At 47.3% G+C, this 17,986-nt stretch overlaps 1 long non-coding RNA gene across 3 annotated transcripts in view; it reads left to right on the plus strand.

Annotated features, from left to right (window-relative positions):
- The window catches only part of LOC311198069, an 81,765-nt gene that overhangs the window by 59,633 nt on the left and 4,146 nt on the right, over positions 1-17,986 (plus strand). For 2 of the 3 annotated variants that reach the window (XR_014617680.1, XR_014617681.1), the window contains 2 exons: positions 5,925-6,427; positions 10,923-11,548. This is a non-coding gene — a long non-coding RNA (uncharacterized lncRNA). Of the gene's footprint in view, positions 1-5,924; positions 6,428-10,922; positions 11,549-17,986 lie in introns of those variants that run through there. The other variant, XR_014617679.1, reaches the window with a different exon arrangement.

Consider the following 17,986-nt stretch of genomic DNA (forward strand, 5'->3'; position numbering starts at 1 on the left):
AGAGTCTAGCATTCTTCAGGGCTTTGGTCTTGCCTGTTAATGTTAATGTAAAGGGGAGAGAGGTTTCCTCATGTAATACCAGCAAATGGCTCATTTAAAATAAATGAGGTAGCAAGATGCACCACTCATGTTACTTGAAGTGCAGGAGAAGCTGTGCCGGGGGGAAAACAGATGTATTGAAAATAAGGTGATGTCTCTGTAGTTGGTGTGTGTCTACGTGACTTAGGTGGTGTCTAGGAAGAGCATCTCCTCTCCACCAGCTGTTCCCTTGGCTGCCAGTGAGAAGCTTCTGGCAACCAGGCAGTGTTGACTGCAGCGTGGCTGAGTGTTCCTCCAGCTCACAGAGCTCTGGCAAATGGGAGATGTGGGTTTCTGGCTTATCTGTGTTTTCTCAGGGTGGCCGACAGCCTGCCTTCATGCCGTCTGAGCTCCTCAGGACGTCTGGAGGTTTTTATGTGCGTTTTCCCTTGCAGTCAGACCCTGTATCTAATGCCAGTTTGTTTTTCGCCAAAGCTGTGGCAGCCTGCTGTAAGCACGTGTTCCTGGCCTCTCCCTGCTGCTGCCACTTGTAGGAATCATAAGGTCAGGCAGGGAATAAAAACGCATTGCTTGGGGGGGTCACTGGAGGCGCAGACTGGAGGAATTTCCCAGGCATTGGCTGTGGGAGGACTGCTGTGCTGCGGAGAGGGGTGGCAGCCAAGGATGCCAGAGCCCCGTGCTTGCCATTTTATAGCGACCACTTCCTCCAGGACAGCAGAGCCATCTGATGGCTCTTGCAGGTGCTACAGCTCATGGTGGTGTGGGGAGGGTTGAGAGGTGACAGGATAAATAAGACAACACTGCAGAGTTCTTCTCTCTCAGCCCGTGTTCTCTTGCCCAGGTGTTGCAAGGTTTTGTACAGGCTGAGATAACCGTGGTTGCCCATAACAAAATGTTGGTGCTGGGCTGACAGGCTTGGTGCTGCTCCCATCGCTTGGGGCTGGAGAGAAGAAACAGTGCTGCTTTTTGCTGCCTCCCCAGGCGCTCCCTGGCTTGGGAGTGCCCAAGGCTGTTTGTTTGATGCTGGGGAATAATTTCATGTTTTTCTTCAGCTGCCCTGCAGGTAAGTCCCCTTGGCATGCAGAGCACCCAGGCTGTGGCTCCATCCCCGGGGGGCCCAGGGTAGTGCTGCTCTTACAGCAGCTCTTACACCCAGCCCATGCTGGGGAGCAAGCCATGGAGAATTTGGCCCGGAATATGCAAAGTTCCCTGCCAACACAGAGCTTTTCCTTTGCACCACAGCCCTCTGAGCCCCACTAGCCTGACTGCCACTGTGCCAATCGGACTGAGCGCAGAGCAGCATCCCCTCCCTGACCCCTGCCCCAGACGGCAGCTGCAGCTTCCTGTCTGCTCACCCGGTGTCACTGGGAAGCAAGAGGCCATCCCCGGCTCCCCCAGGGCTGTGAGCCATCTCCTCCAGTTCTGCAAGTTGTTGGTGGAGCACAGAGAGCATTGAGGAACCCAAAGCACAGCTGAAGCTCAGTTGCACTGGGAGCCAGGTGACAGGCCCCCAACTCCCCCGGCTCAGCAGGGTGCAGGAAGGACAACCACAGGCTCCTGCACCCCGCCTAGGGTGGGGACATCACCCTTTGAATGTCAGCTGGCAAATGCCAGCAGCTCCCTGCCCCAGCTTGGAGAGGGCTGGTGCTGCCCTGAGAGATGCTGCCCACAGGGTGTGATGGCAGGAGCTACTGGGGACCCTTCCCATCCAACACTTAAATCAGAAAATGCTTACTTTTCCCTTCCAAAACTCAGCTCAGTGAGATAAATATCTCACTATAATCATAACACTTGAAGCTGCAGTTGCAGTGTTAGAACAGAACTGGGTTTTTCAATTTGAGGCTTCAGTTAATTGCTGGGTTAAAGCAATCCTGTTTTGCTCTGGAGCTGGGTGTTTGGGTTACTGGGGAGTTCAGGAAAACCATCCCCAGGGCTGAGGTCTGAGTGATCTGCAATAGCTCTTTCCCTCATGGATTCTTTAGTGTCTAATCAAGGCTGCATGCACACTGCAGCCTTTTGTTCAGTTGAGGTTACTCATACCATCTTTCTCCTTTACGTGGATCTCTATTTTTGCAAACGTTTGAGGAACTGAATCGCCTCTGAGGCTGTTATCTCTCTGTCAAATTTGGCTGAAATTGCTCAATGAGTTCAAAGTTGTTGAGGGAGACACAGACAGTGTGAATGTATGAGCCATAGGAAATCAGGCTGTCAGGCTGAAATGAGAAACACTTTAAAACTGTCAAAACAAAAACCCTTCCCAGTGGTCTGACCTGACTTTTTGTCCAGATTATTCGTTCTCAAAGCCTCCTGAGATCCTACAAGCTGCCCCAGCCCTAAGGGGCTCCTGAGACCCCTGCCGTGGGAAAGCACAGGACCAGCTGTGCTCACAGTACAAGGGACCCTCTGGATTAGTAAGAGACTTGGCATCAATTTTTCTTGTGGCCTCTCAAGTCTGGGAGAGTGGAAGCCCATGGCCAGATACCCATCCACACCATTACTGACACACCCAAGTGGAGATTGTGGTACAAGCTGGTTTGATTTGTGCTTCCTTTTGCCAAATGCCTTTGATTGGAAAGGGATCTGACACCAATTAGACACAGGTGGAAGTCAGAAAAACAGTTGCAATAATGAATCTTCTTTTACTGGTCTCTGCTGCTGTTCCAGTGGTGCTACTGCAGCCATTCACAGGGTGGTTAATCTTTTAGCTTGTGCTTTAAGTGTTTTGTGCGGGGAGCTACACACCATCAAAAAGAATGAATGGCCCTGTTTCTCTTCCCTATCGTGGCTATCAACCAGAGCTGTCTTTGGCACAGCTCGTAGGTTGATTTCTGGTTGGACATTAGAGGCAGAATTTATCTGTCCAAATGTAGACATCTAATTGTGGATGTCTACATCTGAGTTACTTGTCTAGACTCTTGTTTATAGGAAAGAAGTGGGCACCCCAAGGACATGAGTCATTGTATGCTAGAGTAAATGTCTAAAATAGGTCAGATGAATCATTCGGTAAATGGGCCCCTCTCTCTCCTCTGACTATAAAGGGAGTCGAGTCACCAGGCTGGGGGGAATGGAGATGTCCCTACAGAACATCAAGATGCATCCTGCATCAGATAGGTTTCTGGGCATTTGTAGTCAGCTGCTCTTCTCTTTGCACATCTTTCTGACATCCTCTGTCCACCTCTTGCTCTTCCCATTATAAATTAACCTGGGACTGAGATGTCATTTTGTCCCTGTAGCTTCCTCTGCAGTTACATCAAGGATGAGTCTCAAGCACAAGCCTCCCCGCTCTTAATGACATCAGACTGGAGTCACCTCTACTCCAGACTTACGACTGGGGCTCTGCTTTATCCTCTTGTGCATCCCTCCTTTTCTGTCTCCAGTGAAGCACTGCTGGGGACCTGCTTTCCCTGCAGCCAGCTACAAGCACTGCTTTGTCCTTCTATGAGACAACTGTAAACGTTTCAAACATCCTCATGTTCCCTGGACCAACACAGCCTCCTTGGTTTGCTCAAAATTCCCTTACCCCACTGGTAAGTAGCCAGAGTCCACACCTGGGCTTTGGTTATTGTCTTTTTTTCATCTCTCTTGTACTTGCTATCACTGGCACCTGACTGATAAGGATTCACAGCAGCTTAAATGTCCCCACTGGTCAGACAAACTGCCATAACTCACTCATGTTGATATGCAGTCTCAGCTGGGATGTCAGGGGTATTAACCTCAAACTCCTTCACTGATTTGCTCCCATCTTATTGTTGTTTGTTGAACAGAAGAAATGTGTAAGACTTCAAAATCCTTCCAGCTTAGTTTAGAGCCTAGTCCTAGAGATGCAGTATTACTTCATCAACAGAGCACTGGTTTTGTTAAATGGCATAGTGGGAGGAGGGAAAGAACTATTCATAATACATGGTGCAGAAGACGAGGGAGGGAAGAAAAGAAAACTGAAGAGTGCAGATAAGATTTTTGCTGCTGGTGTTTTCTCAAATTTTGGCTAGGAGATGAAGGAAAACCCACAGACTGGCCAGATAAGCCCATTAGTCAGGTTAGCTGAGCACTGTTTCATTTCTCAGTAGTGTTATCTTGGCCCTCTGGCCTCAGCAAAATCCCAACTTTAGTCTTTTCTCAAATAGTATTTTATTAAAAAATCCCTTCTGCGTGAGAAGATTTAAAAAAAAATGTATTAAAAAAACCAACATGCTGGAACCTGAGAATAATATCAAGTGCTGGCAGTCCGTATCCTTGTGTAGGATGTGGTTGTGCCTGTGGTCTCCTGCCCCTCTGTAGTACTAACTTAGACTTTAGTTGGTTAGAGGAAGCCCAAATCATGGGCTGTGCAAGAGGCTCAGAAGGAAAGCAGAAAAAGCTCAGGTCCTTTTCCCTGGAGACCTGAGCAACAAGGTCAGGCAGCAACTGCCTTTCTCAGCATGGGAAACAGCTGGAATGGAAGCTGTTGAATGAAGTGCAACAACCTTTCCGAGCAGTTCAGTCAAGTGAGGAACCCAGCTGAACTTCCTACCAGAGAAGTCAAATTAGGTATCATAATACATATATTCCTGAGGGCCAGGCACGTGTGAGCACTCACTGGAGATGAAAGCTGATGGAACATGCAAACTGAAGTCACAGCAAGTGTCACTCTGCTCTGAACCATTTCCTGCTTGGAAACACCTCATGGCAGCAGCCTTTCCATTTGCTCTGCACAGTTTTGCCCATTGCTTCCTTCTCAGCGTTCATTGCTAACAGTAAACAGAGTTGGGATGACTTGAAGCCCGTGTTAATAGTGAGCAAATCTCCTCATCGTTACCTGATGGTGCTCTGACCCAAGTTACCAGTTCCTAGTAGGCTGACATCTACTTTGTAAGAAGACCCATCCTGATCAGGAAGGTTGATGTTTGACTGCATTAGCTGCCCAGCATAAGGTCGCATTTCTCACTGGATAATGATGCTTGACAGGACAGATCTCTGCTTTTACACCATTTATTCCTCTTTATTTAACCCAGCTCTTCCCTTTTCATCTTACAGACCCTCTGTGTTTTCTTCATATATCTGGAGTTAACCTTACAAGTAAAGCTCAGCAAATCTCTTAAAATCCATTTGTTCCTGAAAGCTTTCTCACTGCAATGGTACCTGTGTGTGCTATTGTCCTGCAAGTGCTGAGTTAGAGGTTTTCACTGATGCTAAGAGATGTCATTACCAAAACTGAAGCAGATGGTAGAGTGGGATTGAAGCAATACTGTGGAGATTTTCCCAAGGTGTCATCTGTTTTTCACAATTACAAAGCATTCAGATGGCTCACCTGAGGAGACCATGAGACCTCCACCTTGGGAAGGTCTTTAAGAACAGTGAACATTTGTCAGGAACGACTTCACTACCCAGTCCTTTCCTGGGGAAGAAGATAAACTATGCAGTTTCCTGAGGTCTCAGGAAACCGAACCGAGTAACCCAGCAGATACTGAACGGGGCATAAGGTTTAGCAACGGAGATGAGATGTCCAAAGGAAAGAGTGTATCTCCGATTCAGAGCTGGTTTCTTGACAGCAGTGCTGAGGTTGAGTAGAGCAAATCCTGCCATCTCTGGGATTTGAAATGCTCAGGCAATGAGCTATACCTGATTCTCAGGACCAGAGGAACCCAGAGTGCAGTCTTCTTGAGCCAGAGCATTTGGAAGTTTGCTTGTCTTCTGTCTGATCCACACTGGGGCAAAGTACAAACACCACCACTTGAAATTTCCTCCTAGAATTTTGATACTTCTTTAAACAAAACAAAAAAGATATTAGATAGGGAGCAGGGGCTAGCCTCAATCTGATCCTAGATTAATTTGCATTAAGTGATTTTCAATTTTTTTCTCTAGAATACCATTGTCATGCCTAGCCTGTGTGTTGCTCATTTCCTCAGGTGGAGAAGTGAGAAGCACATGCAGCGGAAACCAAGCAAGCCAATAAAAATGATGTGGCAGAAGGAAAGAAAGGAATGTTGAAAAAAAAAAAAAGAAAGAAAAAATGAAAAAAATCTCCGTTTTGGCTGATAAAGGCATCCTCAGGAAGTGTGCCTGTTGTAAGAGTCTGCCATTTTGCTGGGCCTGGGGAGAGGAATGGAAGAAAAATAGACGCACAAAACAAACATTTCCCCTTTTGATCCAGTTTCCATAATATTTTAGTACTTATTCTACTCCTGCACAATGTGAGGCAGAGATCCAGGTCTCCTGATGCTTTGAAAGGGATGCAGGACTTCCAGTTTCCTCTTAGTGTGAAAAGCTGACCTGGAATGGAGAAGGGAAGAGGCTCCTGCAATTGATTCTGCCTTGCTGCCCAGGGTGTACTTCCCCAAACTACGTGACACATCATTGGAGAGATGGCCTTTCTGAACTTCTGCAGCATGTTGGACACAGAACAGCAGGGGTAAGTGAAATCACACCCTGGAGTGTAGTGTTGTGCATCACTCACCACCATGTGCTGATGAGTCAAGCAGCTACCAGTGGAGCCCACTGGCCAGCCCACCGGTCCTAGGCCAGTGCCAGGTCCTCACCAAAGGCCGAGCCCTCAGACAGGCAGCCTGCTGTGTCAAACCGGGTGGTTTTCACCCACTTCAGATGGTGTAAGTGGCCATGCTGCTTGTAGTGACATGGCATTGGAAATCCTCAACATGCGATTGCACCGGAAGGTCACAGCTCAGTCAGAGCAGCACATTAAACATTAACCGCTCCATTGATACGCACTGGTGGCGTCATGCCAAGATGCAGCCCAAATGATTAAATCTCCAGCCATGGCGGTTCCTCTCACAGGAACATAAAACATTTTGCTCTGCTAGTCAATGCGATGATGATGTTGTGCCGAGGACAACAGACTCGGGCTCGGAGCCGTGTTCATGGCAGTGATTTGTCATTAAAATGCATCTCTGGCCCAGACGCGCTACTGGGGTTCCCGGAGGTTCAAGCTGCCACTTGGTTAAGATGCATAGCAGTTTCCAGTGGCCAGATGACTCACCTCAGCCTCTCTCATCACCCGAGCGAGACAAAGGCAATTGGAAGGCAGAGAAGAAAATAACAAACAGTTGACCACATCGTAAATCCAAAGACGTGGCAACAACAGGGCTTAGCTCATTCATGCAGGAAATATTGTAAATGAAACCACAGTGTTCAAATAGACGTTCTGCTGAGGAGGAAATCTCTTGGTAGCTTGCACCTGCTAGATATAAAAAGGAAGGGACCGGATTTCATGATTTTGAAGGAGGCTAAATTTTTTTCCTCAAAAGGCAGCATATTTATAACTCTCGTAAAACTACAACTAAACTACCCTATGTCATTTCTTGGCTCTACCAGCATTCAGTTTTAATCATGCCAAACATCCAGCAGTAGCTCCCAAACCAAAGGAGCCAGGACTGAAAGACATACCTGACCTGAAACTTCCCCATGTAGCCCACAAGCAGCCCCTCTGACCCTGGGGCTCAGGCCTGTCCTTTCCAAGGGAACAGTTCCCAAAGTACCCTGTGTCATTTCTCAGCTCTACCAGCATTCCATTTTAATCATGCCAAATGTCCAGCAGTAATCCTAAACTAAAAACTATAAAAAGAACTCTATAAGAAGAAGAAATTGATTTCTGGATTTGATTAGAGTAAAGCTCTTAATCTTTGCTCCTCTTTTATAGAATTGCTTCCCTGACACTGTCTCTGTGGGCCCTGAACCATGTCTAAAACTGCCAGGAAAGGGAAGGAATCTTTTTCCTTTCTCTGATTTAAAAAAAAAAAAGAACAACCAAACAAAACTAAAAAACTAAGAAAGAGACATTCAGATCAATTGTTGTTAGTTGCTTTTTGTGTTCATCAGGTGATAGGAGGAAATGACAGCTTTCCTGTAACTCCTTAGCCAGGCTTTTCTTCCCAGCATCCCTTGGAGAGCATTGAGATGGGTTCCCTGATCCTGTCCCTGCTTCAAGTCAGGGCAAAGCATGGTCTGAGGTTACGTAAACGAGGAATAAATATGTCAACCTGAGCAGGCTCTAGCTGTTGGCTGATGTTCTGGACAACGTTGCCCGTGGGCATAGATAGGTGCATCTCTCTGACTGCTCCTCTGTGTGCCTGGGAGTTTCAGAGTGACAGTGAGTGATTCGCAGACAGATCAAGCAGATTTGAAGATGAATTAGTGGAGGACAGGTCAAAATTGGTCCTGGAGGCTCTAGTGATGTCCCGTCTTTCTCTCCTGTCCTGGAGGTTACAGTCTTTTGCCTTCCTTGTGATGCATCCAGCTCCTCAACCTTGCTTAAAAAAATTCCTGCTAATTGCCTAATTGCTTGCCCAGCTATCGCCAGCATGTACCCCTCAAGTGGGTGAGGTGAGGAGTGTAGATGGTGTGCCCAGACACTCTGCTGTTCTGAGTGATGTGTGTAAGCAGCCCATGTCCTGTGTGACCTCATGAACCATTTTGCATAGTGGTCTAAAGACCAGACACTGTGAAACAGGAGCTCTGCAACACTCAGATGGGTCAAAATGTTCAGAAGTCTGAGTAGCTGATCTTCACATAACACAGAGTCCATTTCACAGATCAGACTACTTGCTTTGTGATACGAAACAGTAGCAGAGGGAGTCCTGCTTCATTTGTAACTCAGAGACCTCAGGGGTTTGAGTAACAGCAGAAACAAGCTCTGCAAAAGGCCCTGGAAGAGCCTGCAGAAATCCCCTGTGATGGCACCCTGACTCAGAGCTTTGAAGAGGGCCTGTTCCATCTTCAGTTGTGGTCCTTAAAGAAGATTTGTAAGGCTTTAAGACAAATGAACAAGGAAACCAAATCAAACCAGATTTTATTAGAATAAAACCAGGGACATTAAACCCTGCAAATGGAAAAAATGCAAAGCAGCTCTCTGTCCCCCTGCCCTTTGCCTGCAGGTGTGTCTGCTTCCACAACTGCTTTTAACCCCAGGGCTGAGTTGCAGCAAGCTGCTGGGGAGCATCCCTCCATCCCTGGCAGGGTCTGCCTGCTCCCCGCAGCCTCTGCCTCCCTTGCCTGGGGTACTCCAGCAGAAACTTCTCCCCAGGGCAGCAGAGACCATAGTCCTCCTGGGTGCCTGGCTGGCCTCTCCTTTGCTAAAGGGAAAAATATTGCCATTAACAAGGAAGCAAAACCCTGTCTAATAACTGCCATGCTGTTGTGATGGAGAGCTGACAGGAAACGTGTACAACAGTAGCACACTTAGGAGTCAGGTGTCTAGAAATTTGGCAGGAAACCTCCTCTTCAGACTGGCCTGTGACCAGGAGGTTGTCAGGCAAGCATCAAAGAAAGGAAAAGTAGCATCTAGGTTTCAGTTCTGTGGCTGTAGTTGAGTCAGCCTGGTGTGATGCTCATCTGGCTGCCTCAGCGCTGGAGAGGCAGTGGTCTCCCTCCTTGCTTCTTTCCTGGTACCAAGATCTCACAGGTGTCTCCAGCAGTGCCTCAGTATTTCAGTTTCCTATTTGTTAATCAAGCAGAAGGCTTTGAAAAGTCCTGTCTGACTTAATCCCTATTGATCACAAATCCCAGAGCTCTGATGTGAAGGAATTTTAAATTTCCAGCGACTGGCTGTTTAACAACTTCTGACTTCAAAAGCTCCAGGAGCCGCCCTCTCCTTTTAAATATACTTTGCACTTAAGGAAAATATAGTCAGACTCTCATAAATGTGTACTTCTCCAAAACTATACAAGTGTTTGTTGTGCAAACACTCAGTTCTTGTGCCACGTGCACATTCTTCATTCATGAAATCAATAGGCAATAAGCAAAGTCTGTTTCTGATCTTTATAGAAGTCATTTGTTGCAAGGACAAGATTTACTCAGTCTCAAAAGGTAGATGTAAAATAGGTGGTCTTAAAAAACACAGAAGCTTCCTGAGCTGTCAGCTCACTGTCCACAAATAAAAGGACACGTATTTTCCAGTACAAGGTACATAAAAGCCCAGGGCAGGGTTTTTTTTATGGTCTTTAAGCTGTCTGTGGACAGGGGAGGTCTTCTGTAGTGTGCTACATAGCTCCTGCTGCAAGCCCTGGCAAACAGGGGCTTGTTAGGGCTATGTTGGAGGTCTCATCTCAGGCAGGTCACAGCAGGTTGACCTCTGTCTCCTGGTTCCTGTTTTTGGGGCTCTTGGGTGTAGAGCTCTTGCACTGGTGCCTTTGAGGGCACTGCTGGACTGAGCCATTCCCATGGCACCGGTATCTCATCCCTCCTGCCTGGGGATGTGGAGCTCTGTGTGAAGGCTGGTCCCCAGGCAAGCTGAGTAGCCATCAAAGAGGCCTCCTGAGCACAGAGGGTGAGAGTTTGAGTTACAACCCTGAGTCAGGGAGCACGAAGGAAGCTGGAAATGATTATGGAGCATACGGGGGAGCTTGAGTAGCAGAGAGACTGCAGAAACCATGCTGCTCCCCAGGGAGTTCAGTATGTATAACTTACACGGGTTGATGCCTGAACTTACCTTTACAGTCATGCTCTTGGAAGAGAGTTTACTTAAAATGTGGAGGATACATAAATCTCTGGGGGCTAAGAGAGAGGCAGAGTGGAGGCAGGTTTATAGGGCAGAGATCTGCATGCCTTCATATGCCTGCAGCCTGACTGCACCACTTCTGCAGGCAGGAAGGCAGTGAGGGGCAGGCAAAGCCAGCAGCTTCAGTGGGCGCTGGTGTGAGGACCCAGTGCTGGGGGGGAGATGAAACTGTGGGGACCACAGGGCATGTGGTGAGGTGGTACTTGGTGGTGCTTGCTGGAATGTGGTGCAAGTGGGTCTCCTGCAGACAGAATTATTCTGGATGCAAATGCTTGGGGGAGCTTTGTGAAGGTTCTCACATAAAACTGAGTCCTGGTAGTTATGGGTTGTTTTTCTGGTTTTGTCAAAAAGAGAAAAGAAAAAATTCTCACCTCCCCATGCCTTCCCTTTCCAGATTGCCTGGGCAGCCAAAGAAAGTGAACTAAAAATGCACGTAAAGCAAAGCACAGTGCACACCTTTCAGCTTCTGAAACAAATGAAGATGGGGTCCCGTATGCAACAGCTTTCTTCACTGACCAGGTCTGACTCATCCTCCTTCTGGAGAAGTCATGAGACATAGTGAAACCCTACAGTCTGGAACTGTTTATAAAACGCGCAAGAAGGCATTAGTCCAAGTAACTTACTGATGGTTTTGGTAGACACACACTCAGCTGTGCAGCCTGGGGCAGAAAACCAAAACTCTGTGGGTGGAGCAAAGCAGGAAGCTGCACCAAGCTACACAGAGCTACATGCAAGCTTGTCACCAGTGCTGGGCGTGAGAACAATTGCCAACCATCTCAAACCATCCTGAATCACACCTCTCCTTGAAGTAGCAGAAAAAACTGGGTCTGAGCTGATACTCATTTTTTCTTGCCCTCTGATTGCCTTATTTCCAGATGCATGTAAAGAAAAGGCAGCAAGATGCAACCCAATGGCTTTTCACCTCAGCCACATGCTGTGGCTCAGGATGAAATAGTTGCAGCGCTCACTTTTAGATAATTAGGAGAGGAGGTTTCTCTGTGGTATGGAGAAGGGAGAGAAACTTGCTGGAGTCACACTCGTGCTGGATTGTATCCTCAGAGGACAAGGGACAGCGGAGCTCCAGCATGTGAGCCAGTGCTTGCAGCTCTACCTACGGTCCCTTTCAGGGTTCAGGCCGTTTGTGTATGCACACCCTGGCACTTGTGCCGAGCTGCTCTGCCCTGAAGGTCAAGTTTTCTTCCCTCATGCAGCATTTTAATGGCCTTTGGATATCTTTCCAAACCTGAGTTTGTGTCTTGAAGCTTTTGACAGGCAGTGAATAGAAGTGGCATTATTTATTCATGTCAGGTGGAATGGAAGCCTTCCTGGTTTCTTGTTTATCCTGACAAAATGGTAGATGAAAAAATGGACCTTCTCTTTGACCTTGGTGCTGGTTCGTGCTGTAGATCCCCAAAGAAGAAAACACCTCTGTAATAAGTGTCTTATTAATAGAAAGCATCTGCTGAAGGAAGAACAATGTGTTCTGGCCCAAGCTCACAGCTGTGGCCACCAGCTGTGACAGTCCTGTTGTTCCAGCTTTGCCTTTACTACATTATTTCAGTGGCAAAAGCCCACGGGGAGTCTGACATAGAAACAACCTGCTGCAATCTACAGAAGAACTCTTGGGCCTGTGAAGGACTTCAGTAGCCTGGGGACAACCCAGCACTTGGCTCTGGGGCTATGCAGGTGGGCCAGGGAATGCTAGAAAGCCTGAGGATCTGGCGAGCAGTGATGCATTCAGCAGCAGAAATGAAGCATGTGCCTTCCAACCGCATGAAGTATATGAAGCCTTTGGCCAGACTCTAGATGTCTCATTGGAGATCGTTACTGCTCCCTTTTCTATAACTTTGGTGGTTTTATACTGAAGTTGGATTTTAGGTTTTGGGAAGTGTTCAAAGGTCTTTGGCATGGATCTCATAAGGCCATTTCCCAAATAACTGTCACTTCTCAGGCTGCCTGTGACCCCCATGGACTTGTGCTCTCGGTAGTTCTTCCCAGTACTGTCCTTCGAAGCAAGTACCACACAGAGCATTCAGCACCTGCTGCATCAGGGAACATCTTGCTATCTGCTGGTGGTTTGCTTCACCTGCTCTTCCACTCTGTCCACGTGCTGTTGACTTTACACTTGGGACCTAATTCAAAGCAGGTATCAAGAAGTTCTGTCCTACTGGGATCTTTACCCAGTGGTCCTGCAGCTTGGGCCAACATTAAATCATTGCCTGCACCCGTTGGACACAGCTGCTCTTCACATAGTTTTTGGGGCTGTTTCCTTCATGGGCTGGTCCTTGAACATTCTTAGAATTAAACATAATACAAATGAATAAGTGAAAACACATTCCCCTTACCTCCACCCCAATAAAACCTGTTGTGTATAGCTTTCTCTTACATAATCCATCTGACTCCAGAAACAAATGTCCCTAATTTCTTCTGGAAGGGAGGCTTTGTGGAGATTTAAAGAGCAATTTCTCTCTCTTTTTCTTTAGCTCTCACAGAGTATTACAATAAGGAACTGCAGGGACAGGCAATACTTAAAGGCATGGTTTAGAAGTGATTCATCTGTGGAACACGGTGTAGCATATTTTATTGTACTTAAGGCAGTAAAAGCAGTGCATTCTAGCCCAGCTCTGTCGTGCTGCATGGTGAATTATACTTATAGGAATGCCAGCCACCTTGCTGAAAATAAGTACCCTCTATACAAGAGTTAATGTGGTAGATTTGTACTTAGACATGTATTTGTAAAATATTTAAGCTGCACGAAAAGGGTGTCTGTGGGAAGATATGATTACAGGATCACGTAAGTGCAGCACAGTGCTGTCGTATTTTGAGGTTAAAGAGCAGTCATTTGGCGCTGGTGGGTGACACTGCATCCATGGAGGAAGGGCAGTGCTGTCAAAGGCCAAGTGGGACAGGGGAGAATGGGAAACAGAGAATGGGGAACAGTATTGCATCTGCTGCCCCGGCTGTGGGAAACAGAGAATGGGGAACAGTCTTGCATCTGCTGCCCCTGTTGCAAGACAGCCCCAGCTTGAAGGACGGTGTGTTTACTGCTTCTGGGACCCTCCTTTATTGTCTTCTTATGGCACGAGCAGAGATCTATGGGAAGTGGCCTTCCTGTGGTTCATGCCTGACGCCTGCTACATTCCAGGCAGAAAAGCACAGATGATCAGGAGATGCTCTTTTCAACTTTATAGCAGAAACTTATCATTCTGAGGCTGCTAGTGCTTTCCAAAAGCACACAGCAGTTACACAAGCTCTCCAACAGATCTCACAGTGCCTTGTAGCCTCTTGGCACAAAGCAGTTCAGTCTGCTAGTGCAACTTTCAGGAAAATGGAAAACCAGGTTATTTGTCCTTGTTGTGGAGGGGTTGAATCAGACCTGCAGAAAACAACACACATTTCTGCACCGTGACCACAAAGCTCTACTGAGTTTTAAGCAAGCCAAACCTGAATCTTCTGTAGGCTTAAGTCTTATATATTCTTATAGTGCTAGCAGTTTTCCAGCCAAAAGAAAAGGAAAACAAGTTTAGGTACAAGGTAATGTATTGGAGTTTTTTGATGGCTAAATTTTGATCCCTAAGTCACATACAGTCTCAATAAGCATTTTTTAGCCTTTCATTGACTTCTCTGAACTCCACACACATGTTTAAACTTAAGCGCGTGCTTGAGTCTTGCTGAATCATACAGCAAATAAAATATGCAGAGCTGGTCTTTAATATAACCTACTGATTCATGTGAAAACTACACATTTCCCGCAAAGCCTATTTTGAGTTAATTAACGGGCATTAAGCACTCACATTTTTCTAGCAAAGAAGGGCCCCGAGGGATCGCAGCAATTTGTGTTCATACCCTGAACGATACCAATGCAATCTTCCCATGGAGACAAAGCCCCCAGCACTCCCTCTGTGATAACCAAGCACTTAAATTTGATGGATGGGTTTTAACTGCCTCTGACACCCTGTGGGTCAGCAGAGAGGCCCTGGCCTCTGACCCATCTCTTTCATCCCCTCTGGCTGGAAGTGTGCCCACCGTACCACCCATTTTGGGGGGGACAAGTAGCATCCGCACCCCGGGGAAGAAAGGAGGGGAGCAGGAAGATCTGCCTGCTTGAATGTTGGTAACTTATCCAACATTTTACTCAATCACACCAACTCCAGTCGCTGTCATTCCAGCCTTCTTCAGGAGCTTGACAAAGTGGGGCTGTGGTCTGTGTCCTCAGAGCGTGCTGACCGTGGGACATCCTGCCTGTAAAGTCATGTCCATAGCTGAGCCAAATGAACTGGAGTGGTTGGGTGTGACAGAGGGAGGCATGCTGTGTGCCACTGGAGTGAGGTGCTGACAGCACTACTGCAAAGCATCCCAGGGTCTCGGTACAGAGGGACTGTCCTAGCACAGCATCTTACTTCAGGGAACGTCGACATGGGTTCCCAAAGCGCTCTGAACAGAGCTGCACCTGAGTGTTGCAACGCAATTTTCGGGATCACCGCTTCAGCATCCCAGCGTGCTTTGTTTGGCAGCTGAGGTTTTGAAGAAAGGAACCTGGGCAGCTGTGAGCTGAACAGCTCAGTGCTTCTGAGGAAGTCAGAGGGACTGCCAGGTGGGAGAGACCTCCTTCACCCACAGGTCTGATCCCATGCATCCTGGGCAGCCACCCCTATAGATTTATCAAACTTCACCTTAAAGCTACGTAGGTTGGCTGAGGGCTTTTTTTACCCCCCCACTATTGCTCTCAGGTCTGTTCCAGAAGCTCAGCCTGCTGGTGAGAAACTGTTTAATTTCCACTCACTCTTATGTCAACATTGCCTGGTAGCTGTTTCCTTTCTTTCTATTTATCCTCCAAGAAATCATTGCTCAGCCCCACTCCTGGCCCTGTGTGGTCCTCCTTCAGCTGAAAAAGCAGGGGAAAAAGAGGAGATTGTTATGGGAAGCGCTGGAGCAATAAAATTGGTGGTGTGGTAAGATATGTATGAGGAGCGAGCCCAGCAAGGACACATGATTGGAGCACTGGGAGCAGGCAGGGCTGGGGGAGAGGGTTGTCTGAGGGAAATGAGTTGTTTGTCCTCGCTAAGTGAAGCCACCTCATGTTTGGCCTCAAACTAACCACTTCTGCAAAGGGGCTCAGGATGCTTTGCATGTCTGCATCTATGAGGAGCAATAAGGCAAGGCTGGTCAGGAGGAGAATGACTATGATATTTTTCTTTCACGAAAGATGTGAAGCATTTTAGCTGGGCTTGAAGCACAGAATTAGGTTCACCAGTTGTCAACCATTTGGCCTGGGGAATGCCACATTTCAGCCTCTGTTCCTATCCGTAAAAACCAGGATAATAATAGCCAAGTCACCTCTCCCCAGGGTATTGTGAGGGCCAACGTCTGTAAAGGGTGGGGACCATTTAAAGCAATAACGAAAAGTTAAGTATCATTATTATTAATCTTCCTGCTCCTCAGTTCCCCATTTGTAAACTCTCACCTGGCACATTTTGACTCTGATTTCTTCATGGAGCATGGCCCAAGGAGGTCTTGACTGGAGATGAACTCTCCAGCTACTGCCACTCATAACCATGGCCCACTTGCAAGAGACTCTGGCAAGTGCTGAGAAGCTGAAGTTGTGAAGTTTTGGAGGTTTTAATCCTGTGTAGGAAGCAGATTATTATGAACGTTATGTGTTTATGCCATTGTTGCAGAAGAAATCAAAGCTACTGACCCATTGGGTGCACACACAGCACTATGTATGCACCTCTTTGGCAGCCAGAGGCTGGTGTCTTTCAATGTCTTCTCTGGTCATGAGGCCTCCCTGCCCTGTGCCTTGAGAAATCTAACTCTTTCTTTTTTGAAGATATACACCTTCTGGTATCAGGTTTATGGCCTTTACCCATTTGGTTTAATCCCATTTATGGTGTAACTGTTGAAATCTGAATTGATTTCCAAGACAGAACTACAAGTGGTCATGTAAACAGTTATCAGCAACAGTTGTAATTAAAGAGTAGAGACTGCAAATGCAAACCACAATAGCAGCAGGTAGGAGCAGCACTGCTGCATCAGCTTTAATGGGGAGCAGCCCTTAGGGCTGTATCAGTGCTTACAAGGGCTTGTTGCTGGCTTCCCTTCCTCCCTCCCCTCTTCTGAAAGGGACAAAGAAAACATTTAAGCAGCAAACCTTTTCTGTAGGGAAAGCCAAAGAGCTGATAGTGTGAGAAATGCTGTGTGCCTGTTTGACAGTGCCTCATCAAGGCCCTTCTGCAACAGAGCTGTGACAGAGCTGACTCGTCTCCCTTCCACAAAGTGACTCCCAAGCCAGGAATATCCATGTGAACCCTGGGCAACAGCCATCTCACTGGGGTTGGGAGGTGGAACAAGCCAAAGGAGGTCAAGACAGGGGAAGAAATGGCTGGTTCTGCTGACCCCAAAATCCTGGAAAGGTGGTAGCAGCAGACATGACCTATACAAGGAATTAGTAGCAGGTTAGTTTATTTCACATTAAAATAACCCATGTCCAATGGTTTGTTTTGTCTGATGTGGATCACTTGATGTATTAAACACACTCTGGAAGCAAGTCTGCTGAAATTTGCCTGCAGCAAGAATGAAGCAGATCCTCAAACAGCTGTTGAACCTCTGCCAGCTCCTCAGGAGAGCCCACACCCTTCTGCTGGTCAGCTGGAAGCAATGGTCTCATCACCCGTGTGGTCTCTCCTGCTGCGAGGTCGCCCAGAGTGGGCGTCACTTTTCCACTTAAAGGGAAGTTCCTGAGCAGCTCTGGCTCTTTCTGTGTCTTGCTTATGTGTTTGGGTTCTGGGTGGTGTTTCTTGCTGAGAGTGGACTTAGGGCTTTGTCTACAAACAAATGCATCTGGTGTGGCCTGGAGCACAGCCAAGTGCTGTGGGAAAAGCAAAGGAGATTGAGCTATGTGGTAAGAAGGGGAAGGATAATAGGTTTTATGGGCTGTGGGAACCAGGGTTACTCCTGTGCTGGGAGCAGGCTTTAGCATTTGCTATCTGTTCCTGACTCCTGGTTTTCCTATGAATGTGATGCATCCCTGTTTTGAACCAGATGAAAAAGTGAAGCTGATTTTTGGATTCTGCAGGGATTTAACTCTTGCTCTGTATTGCTCAGTTCTATTTACTTTTGCAGTGCCCTTCTATTGCCCATCCTCTCTCTATTTGCCACCTGGTTTCTTATGTGTGTTTCAGGAAAAATGACTTGTAAGATTGAGTGTAATTTCACACCCCTACAGTGGCATATCCCATTCCTCAGGAGAGCGGAGGTGAACCTCCTCTTCTAAGAGCAGCCCAATTTTAGGTAGGCAACTACCTCCAAGCCCCTGGGTGGATGGGAAGCTGGGATTGTAGGTGGGTGCTGATTTGAGTGTTTGCTCTGTGCTGCTGTAAGGAGCTGCAGCTCTGCTTCTGTGTGTTTCTTAAAATGTAGCATTATTGGCTCTGTAGCTGGTTCACGAAGCATGGAAAG

The sequence above is a fragment of the Gallinula chloropus genome (assembly GCF_964237585.1).
Source record: "Gallinula chloropus genome assembly, chromosome: 17".
Classification (NCBI taxonomy): domain Eukaryota; kingdom Metazoa; phylum Chordata; class Aves; order Gruiformes; family Rallidae; genus Gallinula; species Gallinula chloropus.